Below are 15000 nucleotides of genomic sequence, written 5' to 3'. Positions count from 1 at the left end.
GCTGAAAGCATTTACAGCATGAGTTACCGAATAACTATGAAAATGATGGTAACAATGATAACATTTTTTCGTCATTCATTATTTTCCATTATTACTCTTGTTGCTTCATTTATTACCATCACTGTTTTTCTTTTTTATGTGTACATTACTTACATGTTATATGAAATAATGCGCCTACTGTATATATAGATATGTCATTCTACTGAGTGACTGAATGCAGTAACGGCACGGGCTATTTACGGCAGAATAGCTCTAAATATCAACATGTTTATAGTGAGATTATGTGTGTGTGGGAGCGGGGTCAGATAATAGAATATTACTTTATGCGATAATTCAAAATAACAACGAAATTAGGAAGGTAATTATCATTGTCGTTGTGACGGTGAACAAGGAAAGTGTTCAAGCGAGCGGGTTCGAGTCCTTATCACAGCCGAATGTTCAGACGGGCAGATGCTTAGAAAAGTTGTGTAAGTTTGCTAAATAAAAGCAATACAAAAGAAGTCACTGTCATGGTCTTTAGAAGTTAGGAAATGTAAATGTAAATCTGGTTTATTAACATTATTGCTATTATGTGAGTGACTGAAGTGACATCCCGAATTTTTCACCCTTTCCCTCGGCCTCGATGCGTTCGAATTAATATTTCACTGCTCGCGCCGTGGTTGTGGGGAGCCTAATCACCCCCCCCCCCCCCCCGCCAGCTGCCATTAACATCATTCGGATGTCCAACGATCGGCCGGGTATTGGCTATTATACTTTATCCTTCTTTCATAATTTTTAATTCTAAAAAGAAAGAAAGTAACATCAACCTTTATCAAATGATTGTTCAAGTTATCTTAAATTATCATTTTGTCTCCATTATTCTAGAACATTCTAGGATTCCAGGTCTCCAAGCAGAGGTGTAAGGGAGGGGATAGAGGCGAAATATGAAATGATAATAATAATAATAATAAGCCGAGTTCCGCATGCTGAATAATGAAGAAAGGATAAATTAAAAAGCCGAGATAAGTTCTGGTGTCACGTACGATTCTTTTTTTTTTCTTTTCTTTTTGTGCTCCGCAAGTTTCGATATGAATATTCCGAACCTTGCCTGCCGTCCCTAACCCTCCCCCCCCAAAAACACTCTCCTTGTCGACGTATTTACATCAGTTCCGTTTTGATAATAATGATGATACTGATATTGAGAATAATGATAATAATGATAAGAAGGATGATGGTAATTAAGATAATGATGATTATGACAGTGATAATAATGTAATTAGTAATAAAAATAATTATTCATTATTATTATTATTATTATTATTGTTGTTATCATCATCATCATTATTATTATTATTATAATTCTTATCATTATTATTATCATTATTTTTTCTGTTTTTATTGTTACTTTTATCATTTTGATTATTAATATTACTATTTTTATTGAGGGGCCGCGGTGGCCGAATGGTTGGAGCGTCGGACTCAAGACTGTCGCGACGGCAATCTGAGTTCGGGGGTTCGAGTCACCGACCGCCGCGTTTGTTTCCCTTGGGCAGGGAACTTCACCTCGATTGCCTGCCTGGCCACTGGGGGACCAAGTCAGCCCAAGTCAGTGCCGGGTAAATAGAGATGGTGACTCGGGAAAAAAAAAAAAAAAAAAAAAAAAAAAAAAAAAAAAAAAAAAAAAAAACACCGGGCGGAAGGCAATGGCAAACCACCGCTCTAAATTGCCAAGAAAATCGTGGAAGCCCATGATCGTCAAGGCCGCGGTGGCCGAATGGTTGGAGCGTCGGACTCGGGACTGTCACGACGGCAATCTGAGTTCGAGGGTTCGAGTCACCGACCGCCGCGTTGTTTCCCTTGGGCAAGGAACTTCACCTCGATTGCCTGCCTGGCCACTGGGTGGCCAAGCCAGCCCAAGTCAAGTGCTGGTCCCAAGCCCGGATAAAATAAGAGAGAATGATTACCTAAAAAGGTAACACCGGCACTCTCCCTGGAAAGGAACTGGGGACCCTACCACGTACTCACTCCAAGAGCATCACAACGTGAAAACTGCAATTGGGTATCATGCTGTGACCACGGCGGCTCAGACATGAACCTACCGTTAAATGATGATGATTTTTATTGATATTAATATTTTCATCATTATAATTATTATTCATTATTGTCTTCATTATTACAGTTATTATTATTATCATTACTACTATTTTTTTCTTATTATTATGTTCATTAGAATTCTTGATGATAATAATGATAACAATTATTGTTATAATATTAGTAATAATAACATTTATTATTATTATTATCATTATTATTACTATTATTATTATAATTATTTTTGTTATCATTATTGTTACTATTACTATTGTTATTATTATTGCTTGTTTTTTATCAAATTTATCAAAATTAACTTTATTACCAATAAACATTATTATCGCCATTATTACTTTGATATTATTATTATTATTATTATTATTATTATCATTATTATTGTAGTTGTCGTTATTATTTTCATTATCGTTATTACTGCTGTTATTATTATCATCATTATCATTATTATTATTATTATTATTATTATTATCATTATTATTATTATTATTATTATTATTATTATTATTATTATTATTATTACTATATTATCATTATTATCATTATTGTTACCATTGTTGTTGTTGCTGTTATCATCATTGTTAACTTTTTATTCTTATTATCTTCATTGTTATTATGTTCTTATTGTTATCATTATTTCCGATTAAAATCATTATTAATATCATTTTCATCATCATTATAGTGATAACCCTAACCTAATGAGAACAATTATGAAAATAATGATGATGATGATGATAATATTAATAATACAATAAATGCAAAAAGCATAATAATGATAATATTAATTAGAAGACTAACAATAATGATTATCGTTATAATCATTACAACGATAATCATTATTATTGATAGTAATAGTAATGATTAATAGCAATAATAACAATAATAGTAATGATGATGATGATGATTGTATTTGCGATAATAATAATAATAATATAATAATAATAATAATAATAATAACAATAATAATAATAATAATAATAATAATGATAATAATAATAATAATAATAATAACAATAATGATAATAATAAGCAAAATAATGATAATGGTAATAAAAGTAATAATAATAGTAACATAATAATAGTAATAATAATAATTATTATTATTATTGTTGTTGTTGTTGTTGTTGTTGTTGTTGTTGTTGTTATTATTTTTTATTATTATTATTATTATCATTATTATTATTATTTTTTATTATTATTATTATTATCATTATTATTATTATTATTATTATTATTATTATTATTATTATTATTACTATTATTATTGTTATTATGATTATTATTATTATTACTAATATTGTTGTTGTTGTTGTTGTTGTTAGTATCATTACTGTCAATATTATTATAATTATTATTATTATTACAATCATCATTATTTTCATTATTATCATAAATATTATATTATTATCCCTATAATCCTTATTATTTATTATTATTATTATTATCATTATTACTATCATTTTTATTACTATTATTTTTATTATTATTATTATTATTATTATGATTATTATCATTATTATTATTATTATTATATTGTTGTTGTTGTTGTAGTTGTTGTTGCTGTTGTTGCTATTATCATTATGATTATAGTAATAATGACATTGCTAATGCAAATGCTAATTATAATGATGCTTATAAAATTGATGAGAAAGAGGTTGATAATGGTCAGTGTCTTGAATTTCGTCTCGCCCTTTATTCTTTACTTTTGAAAGTTGATTTATATGGACCTACGTCATCGATGAAAGTCTTTTTCTAACTTATTTCTGAAACTATAAGAATTGATGATGGACGATGTAAGGAAAATAAGGAAGATAATATGAAAATATGTATCTTCGATACATATTTTCGCAGTGATATATAAAAGAAAATGGAACACTGCAATACCAAGAGTAACTAAGGAAGACCATAAAAATGCTTCAAAATGCACTAAGATTGTAGGAAATTATTCCTTTTTATAGATGAATTAAGGTAAATAGGTCAGTACAGTCATTATCATGCCACCCCTTCATTTTGCCCGAAAAAAAAAAATCTGCTGCATTTGTTTTGTTGATTTACGTCGAACTGGATTTTCGCATGATAATCACGTGTAGATTACGAGGCTCACTGAAGCTTGAAAATATGATATGAGGGAGCCATCCCTGTAAATCGCGCACCTGAATGATTGCAATTTTAAGAGCGCCAGACGGCTATTTTTACTGCGAGCCGAATGTTCCCAAACATGGATATGCGGCCTTTTTACCGTTTTCTGATTTTCCTTTTTTCCGGAGATAGAGACGGTGATAATGTGGGGGAATTGGAGGCAGATTGTGTGGGAGGAAAGGAGAGAGATTGAGAAAGAAAGAGGGAACGAGGGAGTGCCAGAAAGAGGAAGTGGGTGGCGGAGAGAGAGAGAGAGAGAGAGGAGTGGAGAGAGAGAGAGAGAGACGAGAGAGGAGGGGAGAGAGAGAGAGAGACCCGGATATAGAGAGGGAGAGAGAGAGAGAGACGAGGAGGAGAGAGAGAGAGAGAAGAGGATGCGGAGAGAGAGGAGAGAGAGAGAGGAGAGAGAGGAGACGAGAGTGACGAGAGAGAGAGGAGAGATGGGCAGACGAGAGAGAGCAGAGAAGAAGAGAGAGAGAGAGGAGAGAGAGAGACGAGAGAGAGAGAGAGAGAGAGAGAGGAGAGAGAGAAGAGAGAGAGAGAGGAGAGAGAGAGAGAAGAGAGAGCGAGAGAGATAGGGGAGAGGGGGAGAGAGAGAGAGAGAGAGAGGAGAGAGAGAGAGAGAGAGAGAGAAGGGGGGGGGGCAGGACGAGAGAGAGAGAGGCCACAAAGGGCACAGAGAAAGTGAAAGAGGTACAAAGAAAAGAAGAGGGAGAGAGAAGCATGAAGAAAGATAGAGAGAGAGAATGTGAAGAGAACGTGGTAAGAGTGGTAAAAAGTGGCAAACAGAGAGAGGAAGAGCAAGGTACAAAGAGAGAAAGAGAGGTAAGAAGGACGAAAAGGCGAGAGGGATGACAAGGAAAGAAACCAGGTAAACAGAGAGGGGCAAGGTAAGAGAAGATAACGTGTCGAGTAACCCATCTGTTTCAGCCTTCAAAGAGTGCTTGTCCCCCGCACTCGGCCATAGTGTCTGCCTCCAATCGCGCACAAAGACGCCTTCAACCGCGTAATTCTGCAACACTGACCTGAGCTCGGCGTGTCGCTTGCAACAGAAGGGTCGCAGATGCAATCGACCGCAACCTTGCATTAGTTTTTATTCATTGCTTCATGTCTAGTAAATTTAGAATATCCTGTTGATCTGCGAAATTAATTACGGCAAAAGGGATCTAATGATGACACAATATGAGTCACATAATCTTAAACTACGTTTTAATCAAGAGAAAAAGGAAGGGAAAACTTTCTCAGGTACTAATGCGTCTTCGGGACAATCAGCATTGGCAGAGGGCAGCACGAAGGTCCGCAGACGCAGTGCTGAGCGACTGGCCAATCAATCCGTAATTCCAGCTAATCAACTCATTACCTCTAAATGCCCATTAAAGGTTGACCTCTGTACATTATTTTTTCCGAGCGACTAAATTGTCTTTATGATTCATGCGTTGTTATTAAGCCAAAAATATAATTCGTTGTAATTTGTTAGGAAACGTTTGGCCGATCGACGCAAATCAGGAGACCGAAGGGAAGGGTTAGTTGCGGCCGCCACTAACGAAATGGAATTCTCTGCTGCCTCACCCAGCGTCTGCCTTCGGTATGGGACGTGTGGCCATGTCCGCGTTTTGCCAGTAAGTCATATGATATGTGTGAGTGTGTGTGTGTGTGTGTGTGTGTGTGTGTGTGTGTGTGTGTGTGTGTGTGTGTGTGTGTGTGTGTGTGTTGTGTGTGTGTGTGTGTGTGTGTGTGTGTGTGTGTGTGTGTGTGTGTGTGTGTGTGTGTGTGTGAAAGAAATATAAGATAAGATAAAAACACGGAAATACGGAAATGAAAAAAAGAATAAGACGTTTCGGACTCTTCCTTATTACACGAAGTAAATCCGTATGGATTTAACAATCTTGAGACCTGTTTGGTGAGTTAGAAAGTCATTTTCATCCGTTTAGTGTTGCGTGCGATTTTACCGTTCTGGACCACGTTACGCAGTGTGACGAGATAAAGACACGTTTCAAGCACGACCCAGTATCGCAAACCCGCTGTTTGAATAAAAAATATCGGGTCCTTTCAGGGTGCAGGCCGCAGCAAGTGGCCCAGGAACCGACCTAGTGAGAAACTAAAGAATGTAGACATGACCGCAGCATCATGTATGCATTCACTATGCCGCTCGACTCGAACATCAAAGAAAGCTTCATTTCTTTATAGAATTTCGAGACCGGCTTCAATTTGCCTAAGGTGCCTCTTGACTTTCAGATTGCAACTAAGTATTCGGTAGCAAATACGCATAGTGTAACATGTATAACCACAAGAACTTCTAAGGCAAAATTTACCGACATTGTGAAAGAATGACTTAGTGTATATTTCTATGAAGATCGATCGTATACACTTGGTGCCGAAAAGCAGTATGACGTAAGCAGTAAAACCAAGTACAGCAAATTAAAATAGCTGCCTGGATGACGTATTATCCTATAATTCATGAATTTGCCACTTGATTTATTACCATGTAAAAGACGAAGTAATTAAGTCATTAAAAGAAGCAGCTATCTTGTTACGAGGCATTAAATCCGACATATAAGCGAGGTCTCAGATTGTATCATAATTTAGTTCCCAAGATTTTCTATTTCTTTTATTCTCATATAAAAGCAACTTCTGACTCTCACGCAGCGTTCTCTGCCGCATTTGCATTCTCGCAGTGATACTTGCGTCCTTGCAGAATGAACAATTACGCTCTGGAATGAACAATTGCGACTCCGGCGAGGAAAGGAAAGTGAGGAAGGATTTCAGCCGTGAAGTAACATTCACATAAGTGAAACGAGGAGACGGCTGCTAGGTACTCTCTGGGCGCTTCTGCGGACGTGCAAGAGGATGATGCAACGTCCTAAGTGCAGGTAACAATGGCGTGGATAACTGCCGAGCGCTTTCAGCAGCGAGCGTTACTATGTAGCGGGTTACGGCAAGATAAGGTTTGTATTTTTATAGTGCTGTAGTTGAGACGTGTATTCAAGCGTATGATCCTTGCTTACAGATACCTAAGTTGTTTTTATTTTCGGTGTTTTAGTATCAGTAAGACTTATTCAGAGGAAGAGTGATTGTGCAGTATAGTGGCATCGACTTACAGTGACTAAAACCGTGACTCCTTGCGATGCCTGTAATTGGAGGACACTCCACCTGCGCGCTAAACTACACGAAATACGAAACGGCTCCGCAAGGTTTTCAAGATTGTCACAATAATTAGTCCAACCAACATAATTATGCAAGATTTATAACCAGGCTCCACTGTGTGATGTTTCACCGAGTTAATGAACAAATGAAACAGGACACACAAGCATAAACCATACATACATACGTGCACACAACCACACACTGTAGCGCTCATGCTCGCGCGCGCACACACACACACACACACACACACACACACACACACACACACACACACACACACACACACACACACACACTCACACACATACACACATATATGTGTATGTATTGTACACACACACACACACACACACACACACACACACACACACACACACACACACACACACACACACACACACACACACACACACACATACATACATACATATATACACCCATATATATATATATATATATATATATATATATATATATATATATATATATATATATATATATATATAAAGCGGAAGATGACACCTTTAAAATGATAGGAAGATTGAACATTCCTGAAGTTACGTGACGTCTATCCCTCTTCATGTTTCTTCATGAGGTAATAACTTGCCATGTGTTTGGGTGTGTTCTGCACCTACTGCATAGAGAAAGCGGAAGGAAGGGAAGAAAAGGCCTTCAGAGGGCTTGTTTATTCGCATTTTAGCTGTAGTATTTTAGTTGTTGCTTCGTACCCAGACCGAATCGGGTTCGAATCCTGATCTCGAAACGCCAAGATCCTTCGACGGGTCAGAGCCAACGGCCGGAGACAGGACGGAAAGACAACACCAATGATGAAAACAGTGCGAACAGATTTTAACACGATTAATTTTATTATGTTTCAAAAAAATATTTGTGCCTTCTTCGAACGAGAGAGAGAGAGAGAGAGAGTGTGTGTGTGTGTGTGTGTGTGTGTGTGTGTGTGTGTGTGTGTGTGTGTGTGTGTGTGCTGTGCGTGCGTGCGTGCGTGCGTGCGTGCTGCCGGGTGCGTGTTCGTGTGTGTGTGCTGTGTGCGTGTTGTGTTTGGTGCGTGTGTGCGTGCAGGTGTGTGCGTGCGTGAGTGTGTGTGTGTGTGTGTGTGTGTGTGTGTGTGTGTGTGTGTGTGTGTGTGTGTGTGTGTGTGTGTGTGTGTGTGTGTGTGTGTCCGCGCGTGTACGAAAAAGAGAGAGAGAGAAAGAGAACGAGAGAGAGAGAGAGAATGAGACGAGAGAAAGAGAGAGAGAGAACGAGAGAGAGGGAGAACGAGAGTGAGAGAGAGAGAGAGAGAGAAGAGAGTGAGAGAGAGAGAGAGAGAGAGAGAGAAAGAGAGAGAGAGAGAAAGAGAGAGAGACAGAGAGAGAGAAAGAGAACGAGAGAGAGAGAGAACGAGAGATAGAGAGAGAGAGAGAGAGCATGAGAAAGGAAACCCCGCCATTTCCGAGCATGTGCATGGTCGAACGTTGCTCGTTTAATATAAAGCCTCGACGCCCCTCTGTAGATTCAGCGCCGCCTCTCGAGCTTCGCAGCACGCGCGGTACACCAGACCAAGATTTTTTCGCTCCATTTGTGTGATTGTGTAGCGATCTGTTAGGATTTAAACCCTAGTTGATGATGCAGTGGCAATGCACCACGCGGGGCCATGGACGCCTCCACAATCCTCCTCCTCCGCCTCCTCCTCCTCCCTCCCACTTCTTTTTTTCCGCCTCCTCCACCTCCTACTTGTTCTCCTCCTCCTTCTCCTCTTCTTACTTCTTCTTCTTCTCCTTCTTCTTCTTCCTCCTCTCTTCTTCCTCCTCCTCTCTCTCCTCTTCTCTCTCCTCCTCTCCACCTCCTCCTCTCCTCCTCCTCTCTCCTCTCTTTCCTCCTCCTCCTCCTCTTTTTTCTTCTCTCTCTCTCCTCTCCCCTCCTCCTCTCTCCTCTTCTTCTTACTCTTCCTCTTCCTCCTCCTCCTCCTCCGCCCTTTTCCCCTCTCCTTCTTCCCCTCTCCTTGCCCTTTGCTGTTTCCTTCGCGTCTTCCTCCTTTCTCCTCTTTCTCTCCCTTCCCCTTCGTCCCTCTTTTTGCATGTAATGGACCAGCAATGTAAATGACCTACACATAATTCTTGGTATTATACTTGCTAGTGAAATTCTCTCTCTCTCTCTCTCTCTCTCTCTCTGTCTCTCTCACTCTCCCTCGCTCTCGCTCTCGCTCTCTCTCTCTCTCTCTCTCTCTCTCTCTCTCTCTCTCTCTCATTCACGCACTCACTCACTTACTCACTCACTCACTCACTCACTCACTCTCTAGTTCACAACGTGCCCTGCGAGATACGGTCATGCACCTTTTGTACTTCTCTTTAATATTGTTTGTCGTCCACTGGACGTAATAAATTTATCAAATCAAATAAAATCTCTCCCTCCTTCCCTCCCTCCCTCCCTCCCTTTCCCTTTCCCTTTCCCTTTCCCTTTCCCCTTCCCTTTCCCTTTCCATTTCTCTTTCCCTTTCCCTCTCCCTCTGTCTTTCTCTCTCTCTCTCATTCCTCCATCTCTCGTATTGTTGAAACGGGAAATGAACATGTAAACACCTGAATACCAGTTCCCAATAAGGATAATCTCCCATGTTTATTCTCCATTGGAACTAATGCTCTTTATTGCATCCCAAACTAACCACAATAAAGTACTGATATCCACGTTTTGAATTCTGCTGCACTGCTGCTTACACGTCCGGGTTATACCTGGCCACGTGTTACTATGCCAGGGCGTCACGCGAATAATGTTTACCTGAACAAAATACGTGCATGCTACGTCGATGAACACTGTCTATGCTGGGTGGCGGTATTAGCTTCGGGAGGACGTTAGAGAGAAAAAAAGAAAAAGAGAGGAAGAACATTAAGAAGATAAGTGAGAAAGGGAGGAAAAACACTGAGAGAAAAAGAGAAAAGGGGAGGGAGATAGAAAGAAAAAGATAGAGAGGTTAGTAAGAGAGAGAGAGAGAGAGAGAGAGAGAGAAGATGAGAGGAAGAGAAAACAAGAAACAGGAAAGAAACGAGAGAAAGGGAGGATGGAGACAAAGAGAAAGGATAGGAAGGGCTGAAGCTTAAGAATTTCATGCAAGTTATCTTTCCAACATTGTTTGCACGATTTCGGACGCCGTCGTCGCTTTCTATCGCAAAGCCGCTGATATAAATACAAATTTGGAAGTTGCAATTATAATGTTAGGAATGTTTATGCACATTCCGGTTCGCCGCTTCGCCCGCATGGCCAGAGTTTCCCGCCATGATAATTCGATGTGAATTAATCTCGTAAAAGGAAAAAATAAATGGTATTTTCTCGGTTTTATTTGTTCTGACTGAGAGCAGGAAACATTTAATTTGTATTTCTTTCTTGGTTATAAAACTGACTTGACATTTATGTTGTGGCATTTGCATTAGTTCTGCATCATTGGTTCTTTCATTTCTCTCTCTCTCTCTCTCTCTCTCTCTCTCTCTCTCTCTCTCTCTCTCTCTCTCTCTCTCTCTCTCTCTCTCTCTCTCTCTCTCTCTCTCTCTCTCTCTCTCTCAGGCACAAAACTTACTATGATGATGATGATGATGATGATGATGATGATGATGATGATGATGATGATGATGATGATGATGATGATGATGATGATGATGATGATGATAATAATGATGATAATAATAATAAAATAATGAATAATAATAATAATAATAGCAATCATAAGACTATTAATTTTCTTTATCACTGTTATCATTATTATCATCACTATTATTATTATTATTATCACTATTATCTTCACTACTATCGACATTATAATCACTGTTATTATTATTATTATTATATTATTATTATCATTATTATTATTGTTGTTGTTGCTGTTGTAATCATCATTATAATTATCATTATCATCATCATCATCATCATCATCATCATCCTCATCATTATCATTATTATCATCACCATTGTTATTTGTATTACTGTTATTCTTTTCATTATCATTATTATCATCATTATCATATTTACTTCCATTATAATTATTATCATTATCATAATGATAATGATAATTATAATAATAATAATAATAATAATAATAATAATAATAATAATAATAATAATAATAATAATAATAATAATAATAATAACAACAACAATAATAATAATGATAATAAAATACGATAATGATTATGATGGAGTAAATTAATAGCAGTGGTAAAACAACAAAGCTATTAATAATAAATTGTAATATAATAATAATGATGATAATAACAACAACTATAATAATGACAATAATAATAGAATATGAATAAGCCGGAAGAATTCCTAAGCCTTCCCGTTAAAACGTAGCACGCGGGGAAAAAAAAAACTCCTTAGCGGCAATTTTTGGTCTCTCTTCCGGTGCAGATAACAAGCAAGAAATGCAGCCGTCGATGTCGAAGTGTCCCGTCTCTGTAGCCTTTTTTCTGACCCAAAGGCTTCATCAGGAATCGCCCCATTCTCTTCAGAAGTGCGTTCTAATTGTCGGTACTGAAAACATCTCTCTTGAAACACATCTTGAAGCATCAAAGCAAGCGAAGCCCAAAGTGGTAGTTTTAATCTTAGCGTTTCATCGTTCTAGATGCAATGCGCGCAATGAAAAATCGCCTTGGAGCATCACATGACAAATTTGTCCTTTTCCTAACAGATCTTAGATCTCTCTCTTTGTAAGCCACCTTGATTAGGTTAGAAGTTTTTTTTATCCACCTTGATTTTTTCGGCCATCCCATATAAACATTTTCAAGGAAATTTTTTTTTTGAAAAATATGTCGAATCTTGCAACAGCTGTGCACGTTTTATTGAAGATGGATTACAGCGATCGGACCGTTTTCGGATATATATATTTATATAACGTCAAAGCAAACGAGAGTTAAGAGGAGAGAGTTAGCGTTTTATATTGATTTCGGTTCAAGTGTCGCTAGAATTCGAAATCTCTGAAAAACATCACTTAAAATCAATATAAAATTTATTCATTCTTCTTCCTCGGGTAGACCTTGGAGGCTTATGGTGATCACTGCAATGCAAGCGTTGCATCTGAGAAATGCTTGGAGATGATGTCAGTCCTACGAAATTTAGAGATGTTTGCGCACCTGAAGATTATGTATGCCGTTTATATTAGCGAGGTCGCCCTAGATTCACGTGTATAACTCAGCCAACTTGTAAACTTTATCTTTTACTTTTCCTGTAGCACATTTGTCTAAAAATATTCTTTCAGTGAAAAACGGCAATTCATGGACACATTCTGACATGACACTGGTTATATGTGTTGAAAAGAGGCTATGAATGATATTTTCAAAGTTATTCTAAAGCCATTTATTACCCACGTTGTCTAAACATTGAAAATAAATACTGATCTCGTTCATCCATATTTGATAAAAATGCACAGCGATGACATATTTCCCAAAACCATTATCTCTTAAATTGGCGTTTCCCAATTTCAGCGAGTCCATAGGAGATGGACGGATAAAAAGGTGAAGGATAAGGAACCCTCCTCGTTCTCGCTTCTGGGCATAAGTCTCGACATGCTTAAAATAATAAAAAAAAAAACACTATGCACTTCCTTAACTCGTTGGACCCGGATGTGAGAATGGACATGATGCCCAAATGGTTTGTGAGACTTCGCCTCCATTCTTCAAGGTGCGCTAAACAGTATAGGAATGTCGCATAAAAGCTCCACTTTTTCTTACTGTTATTCTGCAGTGCTCTACGCAAGCGAATGTTAGGTTGATAACGCATTTCTGCCAAGGCTTTCTCCGTATTCATTCTTACTAGTTTACACCGTCAGAGAGCATGACAGGATGCTGCAGCGCTTCTTTTCAATTAGATAAGACATGATACTTTGTATAATAAGTATTCTTAATTCATATGAGTACTCGGAATCTTTATTTTTATTATTGTGATTTTGAAAGTATTACGCAAATGAAGGATATTTGTGAAGCCTAACTATATGTGTTTTCTTCGATGCCCTCGTTTTCTCTGAGGAACATTTTGCATATGAAGCTAAACCTGTACTTAAGTGTTGAGCCTGTGATTAGTAACACAGACCACACATTAACTAGACTGAATAAGCACTGTTTATTGATTGCAAAAAATAATTAGCGCTGCGTCGTATCAGAGAGCCATAGAGTGAAATTTCTGGCGAATGACTGCAAGTAGATTTTGGCACGAAGGCTAATGATATTCTGTAATTTTGCAATCTATTTCGTTTTGATATTTCTAGAATTCATTTAATAACTTTTTGCACTACTTATTCATTATTCGTTATAATCCTTATCCTTATAAGTTTTTTTGTCTCACTCATTATCACGATAATAATATTGACAATAATAAGAATGATTATGATAATAATATTAATGATTATGATAAAAGTAATAATAATAATTGAATATAATGAAAATAATAACGATAAGGATAACAATAGCAATAATGATAAAAATTATATTAACAACATTAATAGTCATAGTGTTGATTTTTTTTTTTTTTACGGTAGGTTCATGTTTGAGCCGCCGTGGTCACAGAATGATACTTTATTGTAGTTTTCATGTTGTGATGATCTTGGAGTGTTGTTATTAAGCAAACCTTAATGGACAACTAATAGCAAAAGTACTACTAGAATGATAATGATGATACTGAAAACGGATAATGATAATTATCATGATGATAATGCTAATAATAATAACAATAGTAACGACAATATAGAGTAATAATAATATAATAATGTTACTAGCAATTGTGATTATAATTATGATGACACTACAACTGCTGTTGATATTGAAATAAAGATAATAGTAATGGTAATCTTTTTTAGGTAATAACACTAATAATGATTATAGTAATCAAACGACAAATAATCGTGATAAATAATCATTATCATGATTGTTTTTATCATTATTATTAGTGTTGTTGTCGTTATTTTTATTACTATTATTATCCTTGCATTTGTTGTTGCTATTATCATAATTAATATAATTATCATTATTGTTATTATGCTTGTTGTCATTGTTAGAATTGTTACAAACTTTGTGGTCGTTATTATTGATATTTTTATTATCAATTTGATTGACTTTTTTATTATATTATTAATAGTATCATTATTGATATTATCATCACCATATTTTTTTATAATATATTATTATTGTTATCACGGTCATCACCATCAATATTATTATCATCCTAATTATTATTATCGCCGTTATTATCATCATTATTAATGGTGTGTTGTTATTACCATTATTAATACCATTATTACTATTATTATCATCATCATTGTTTTCCTTTTGTTACCGTCATTAGCATCATCATTACTATCATTAGTATTAGTATTATCATCATGACTATTTCTATGATTATCATTATTATTAATACTTTTATCATTATCACTATCCTTGATGTAGTTGTTTCATCATCATGTTATTATATTTTCATAGCCTTTAATACATATTTCCACCTAATAGCGAAGCGTAGATCTGCCCACCGTCCTTTGACATGTCTCAAACAGATATCATAAGACATTTTCCTGTTCTTCGATGTTTGTTCCCTTAACAAGAGATTACATTTATTTAGATTGGACTCGTATTGACGGGGCAATCCCTGCTGACAACACAATAGCAT

The sequence above is a fragment of the Penaeus monodon genome, chromosome 12 (assembly GCF_015228065.2).
Source record: "Penaeus monodon isolate SGIC_2016 chromosome 12, NSTDA_Pmon_1, whole genome shotgun sequence".
Lineage (NCBI taxonomy): Eukaryota > Metazoa > Arthropoda > Malacostraca > Decapoda > Penaeidae > Penaeus > Penaeus monodon.
This window is presented reverse-complemented; position numbering follows the sequence as displayed.